Consider the following 6,101-nt stretch of genomic DNA (forward strand, 5'->3'; position numbering starts at 1 on the left):
CGAGTTTTGTTTTTGCAAACTATTTTGTAAATCCTTTTCAAAGTTCTTTTGCAAATAGTCAAGGTAGTGAATAAGATTTTTGCAGAGCATTTTCAAGATTTGAAATTTTCTCCCCCTGTTTCAAATGCTTTTCCTTTGACTAAACAAAACTCCCCCTAAAAGAGATTCTCCTTTTAGAGTTTAAGAGGGTTTTGATATATCAATTTTTGAAATACTACTTTCTCCCCCTTTTGAACATAATAGGAAACCAATTGAAAATATTCAATACTAAGTTTTTTGAAATTGGTGGTGGTGCAGTCCTTTTTGCTTTGGGCTCATTTCTCCCCCTTTTTGGCATGAATCGCCAAAAACGGAATCATTAGAGCCCTCGAAGTGCTATCTTCCCCTTTGGTCATAAATGAATGAGTTAAGATTATACCAAAGACGAAGTTCGATCCTTTTGCTTTGGGCTCATTTCTCCCAAAGACAAAGTCCTTTTGCTTTGAATTCTCCCCCAAATGATGGAGAGAAGCGTGGAGTGACGGCGAAGGATGAGTTACGGAGTGGAAGCCTTTGTCTTCGCCGAAGACTCCAATTCCCTTTCAATATACCTATGACTTGATTTGAAATAGACTTGAAAGCACATTAGTCATAACATATAAAAGAGACATGATCAAAGGTATATAGAAGAGCAATGTGTGCACTCTAGCAAAAGAAGTTCCTAGAATCAAGAATATTGAGCTCATGCCTAAGTTTGTTAAAAGATTGTTCATCAAGAGGCTTGGTAAAGATATCGGCTAATTGATCTTTAGTATTAATGTAAGAAATCTCGATATCTCCCTTTTGTTGGTGATCCCTTAAAAAGTGATACCGAATGGCTATGTGCTTAGTGCGACTATGCTCGACAGGATTGTCGGCCATTTTGATTGCACTCTCATTATCACATAGCAAAGGGACTTTGGTCAATTTGTAACCGTAGTCCCGCAGGGTTTGCCTCATCCAAAGCAATTGCGCGCAACAGTGACCTGCGGCAATATACTCGGCTTCGGCGGTAGAAAGAGCGACGGAATTTTGCTTCTTTGAAGCCCAAGACACCAAGGATCTTCCCAAGAACTGGCAAGTCCCCGATGTGCTCTTCCTATTGATTTTACACCCCGCCCAATCGGCATCCGAATATCCAATCAAATCAAATGTGGATCCCCTAGGATACCAAAGCCCAAACTTAGGAGTATAAGCTAAATATCTCAAGATTCGTTTTACGGCCGTAAGGTGAGCTTCCTTAGGGTCGGCTTGGAATCTTGCACACATGCATACGGAAAGCATAATATCCGGTCGAGATGCACATAAATAGAGTAAAGAACCTATCATCGACCGGTATACCTTTTGATCCACGGACTTACCTCCCGTGTCGAGGTCGAGATGCCCATTGGTTCCCATGGGTGTCTTGATGGGCTTGGCATCCTTCATCCCAAACTTGGTTAGGATGTCTTGGGTGTACTTCGTTTGGCTGATGAAGGTGCCCTCTTGGAGTTGTTTGACTTGGAATCCTAGAAAATACTTCAACTCCCCCATCATCGACATCTCGAATTTCTGTGTCATGATCCTACTAAACTCTTCACATGTAGACTCGTTAGTAGACCCAAATATAATATCATCAACATAAATTTGGCATACAAACAAGTCATTTTCAAGAGTTTTAGTAAAGAGTGTAGGATCGGCCTTGCCGACTTTGAATCCATTAGCAATAAGGAAATCTCTAAGGCATTCATACCATGCTCTTGGGGCTTGCTTGAGCCCATAAAGCGCCTTAGAGAGCTTATAGGCATGGTTAGGATACTCACTGTCTTCAAAGCCGGGAGGTTGCTCAACATAGACCTCTTCCTTGATTGGTCCATTGAGGAAGGCACTTTTCACGTCCATTTGATAAAGCTTAAAGCCATGGTAAGTAGCATAGGCCAATAATATTCGAATTGACTCAAGCCTAGCTACGGGTGCATAGGTTTCACCGAAATCCAAACCTTCGACTTGGGAGTATCCCTTGGCCACAAGTCGAGCTTTGTTCCTTGTCACCACACCATGCTCATCTTGCTTGTTGCGGAAGACCCATTTGGTTCCTACAACATTTTGATTAGGACGTGGAACTAAATGCCATACCTCATTTCTAGTGAAGTTGTTGAGCTCCTCTTGCATTGCCACCACCCAATCCGAATCTTGGAGTGCTTCCTCTACCCTGTGTGGCTCAATAGAGGAAACAAACGAGTAATGTTCACAAAAATGTGCAACACGAGATCGAGTAGTTACCCCCTTATGAATGTCGCCGAGGATGGTGTCGACGGGGTGATCTCGTTGGATTGCTTGGTGGACTCTTGGGTGTGGCGGCCTTTGTTCTTCATCCTCCTTGTCTTGATCATTTGCATCTCCCCCTTGATCTATGTCGTTATCTTGAGGTGACTCATTTGATTGATCTTCTTCTTCATCAACTTGAGCTTCATCCTCATTTTGAGTCGGTGGAGATGCTTGCGTGGAGGAGGATGGTTGATCTTGTGCATTTGGAGGCTCTTCGGATTCTTTAGGGCACACATCCCCAATGGACATGTTCCTTAGCGCGATGCACGGAGCCTCTTCATCACCTATCTCATCAAGATCAACTTGCTCTACTTGAGAGCCGTTAGTCTCATCAAACACAACGTCACAAGAAACTTCAACTAGTCCCGAGGACTTGTTAAAGACTCTATATGCCCTTGTGTTTGAATCATAACCAAGTAAAAAGCCTTCTACAGTCTTAGGAGCAAATTTAGATTTTCTACCTCTTTTAACAAGTATAAAGCATTTGCTACCAAAGACTCTAAAATATGAAATATTGGGCTTTTTACCGGTTAGGAGTTCATATGATGTCTTCTTGAGGATTCGGTGTAGATATAACCGGTTGATGGCGTAGCAAGCGGTGTTGACCGCCTCGGCCCAAAACCGATCCGAAGTCTTGTATTCATCAAGCATGGTCCTTGCCATGTCTAATAGAGTTCTATTCTTCCTCTCCACCACACCATTTTGCTGTGGCGTGTAGGGAGAGGAGAACTCATGCTTGATGCCCTCCTCCTCAAGGAAGCCTTCAATTTGAGAGTTCTTGAACTCCGTTCCGTTGTCGCTTCTAATTTTCTTGACCCTTAAGGTGAACTCATTTTGAGCCCGTCTCAAGAATCCCTTTAAGGTCTCTTGGGTTTGAGATTTTTCCTGTAAAAAGAATACCCAAGTGAAGCGAGAATAATCATCCACAATAACAAGACAGTACTTACTCCCGCCGATGCTTATGTAAGCGATCGGGCCGAATAGATCCATGTGTAGGAGCTCCAGTGGCCTGTCGGTCGTCATTATGTTCTTATGCGGATGATGAGTGCCAACTTGCTTCCCTGCTTGGCATGCACTACAAATCCTGTCTTTCTCAAAATGAACATTTGTTAGTCCTAAAATGTGTTCTCCCTTTAGAAGCTTATGAAGATTCTTCATCCCAACATGGGCTAGTCGGCGGTGCCAGAGCCAACCCATGTTAGTCTTAGCAATTAAGCAAGTGTCGAGTTCAGCTCTATCAAAATCTACCAAGTATAGCTGACCCTCTAACACTCCCTTAAATGCTATTGAATCATCACTTCTTCTAAAGACAGTTACACCTACATCAGTGAATAGACAGTTGTAGCCCATTTGACATAATTGAGAAACAGAAAGCAAGTTGTAATCTAAAGAATCAACAAGAAAAACATTGGAAATGGAATGGTCAGGAGATATAGCAATTTTACCCAAACCTTTGACCAAACCTTGATTTCCATCCCCGAATGTGATCGCTCTTTGGGGATCTTGGTTTTTCTCATATGAGGAGAACATCTTTTTCTCCCCAGTCATGTGGTTTGTGCACCCGCTGTCGAGTATCCAACTTGAGCCCCCGGATGCATAAACCTACAAAACAAGTTTAGTTCTTGACTTTAGGTACCCAAATGGTTTTGGGTCCTTTGGCATTAGACACAAGAACTTTGGGTACCCAAACACAAGTCTTGGAGCCCTTGTGCTTGCCCCCAACATATTTGGCAACTACTTTGCCGGATTTGTTAGTTAAAACATAAGATGCATCAAAAGTTTTAAATGAAATATTATGATCATTTGATGCACTAGGAGTTTTCCTTTTAGGCAACTTAGCATGGGTTGGTTGCCTAGAGCTAGATGTCTCACCCTTATATATGAAAGCATGATTAGGGCCAGAGTGAGACTTCCTAGAATGAATTCTCCTAATTTTGCTCTCGGGATAACCGGCAGGGTATAAAATGTAACCCTCGTTATCCTGAGGCATGGGAGCCTTGCCCTTAACAAAATTAGACAATCTTTTAGGAGGGGCACTAAGTTTGATATTGTCTCCCCTTTGGAAGCCAATACCATCCTTAATGCCCGGGCGTCTCCCATTATAGAGCATACTTCTAGCAAATTTAAATTTTTCATTTTCCAAGTTATGTTCGGCAATTTTAGCATCTAATTTTGCTATATGATCATTTTGTTGTTTAATTAAAGCCATATGATCATTAATAGCATCAATGTTAACATCTCTACATCTAGTGCAAATAGAAGTGTGCTCAACGGTAGATGCAGAGGGTTTGCAAGATTTTAGTTCTACAACCTTAGCATGCAATATTTCATTTTTACTTCTAAGGTCGGAAATTGTAACTTTGCAAACATCAAAATCTTTAGCCTTAGCAAGCAAGTTTTCATTTTCATTTCTAAGGCTAGCAAGAGACATGTTTAATTCTTCAATCCTAGCAAGCAGATCATCATTATTATCTCTAGGATTGGGAATTGAAACATTACAAACATGTGAATCAACCTTAGCATTTAAACTAGCATTTTCATGTCTAAGGTTGTCAATCATCTCACGGCAAGTGCTTAGCTCACTAGATAATTTTTCACATTTTTCTACTTCTAGAGCATAAGCATTTTTAGCCTTAACATGTTTCTTGTTTTCTTTAATTAGACAATCCTCTTGGGAATCCAAAAGGTCATCCTTTTCATGAATAGCACTAATTAATTCATTTAATTTTTCTTTTTGTTCCATGTTAAGATTGGCAAAAAGGGTACGCAAGTTATCCTCCTCATCACTAGTATTTTCATCACTAGAGGTTTCATATTTAGTGGAGGATCTTGATTTTACCTTCTTCCTTTTGCCGTCCTTTGCCATGAGACACTTGTGGCCGACGTTGGGGAAAAGAAGCCCTTTGGTGACGGCGATGTTGGCGGCGTCCTCGTCGTCGGAGGAGTCGCTTGAGCTTTCGTCGGAATCCCACTCCCGACACACATGGGCATCGCCCCCCCTCTTCTTGTAGTATCTCTTCTTCTCCTTTCTTCTCCCCTTCTTGTCGTCGCCTCGGTCACTGTCACTTGTTATAGGACATTTAGCAATAAAATGACCAGGCTTACCACATTTGTAGCAAACCTTCTTGGAGCGGGACTTGTAGTCTTTCCCTCTCCTTTGCTTGAGGATTTGGCGGAAGCTTTTGATGACGAGCGCCATTTCCTCATTGTAGAGCTTGGAGGCGTCTATTGGTTGTCGACTTGGTGTAGCCTCCTCCTTCTTTTCCTCCGTCGCCTTGAATGCGACGGGTTGAGCTTCGGATGTGGATGGATCATCAAGCTCGTTGATCTTCCTCGAGCCTTCGATCATGCACTCAAAACTTACAAAATTCCCGATAACTTCCTCGGGGGTCATTTTTGTATATCTAGGATTACCACGAATCAATTGAACTTGAGTGGGGTTAAGGAAAATGAGAGATCTTAGAATAACCTTAACCATTTCGTGGTCGTCCCATTTTACGCTCCCGAGGTTGCGCACTTGGTTCACCAAGGTCTTGAGCCGATTGTACATGTGTTGTGGCTCTTCCCCTTTGCGAAGTCGAAACTGACCGAGCTCCCCCTCGATCGTTTCCCGCTTGGTGATCTTGGTGAGCTCGTCTCCCTCGTGCGCGGTTTTGAGCACATCCCAAACCTCCTTGGCACTCTTCAACCCTTGTACTTTGTTATACTCCTCTCTACTTAAAGAGGCGAGAAGTATCGTGGTTGCTTGAGAGTTGAAGTGCTCGATTTGGGCCACC

The sequence above is a fragment of the Zea mays genome, chromosome 3 (assembly GCF_902167145.1).
Source record: "Zea mays cultivar B73 chromosome 3, Zm-B73-REFERENCE-NAM-5.0, whole genome shotgun sequence".
Taxonomy (NCBI): Eukaryota; Viridiplantae; Streptophyta; class Magnoliopsida; order Poales; family Poaceae; genus Zea; species Zea mays.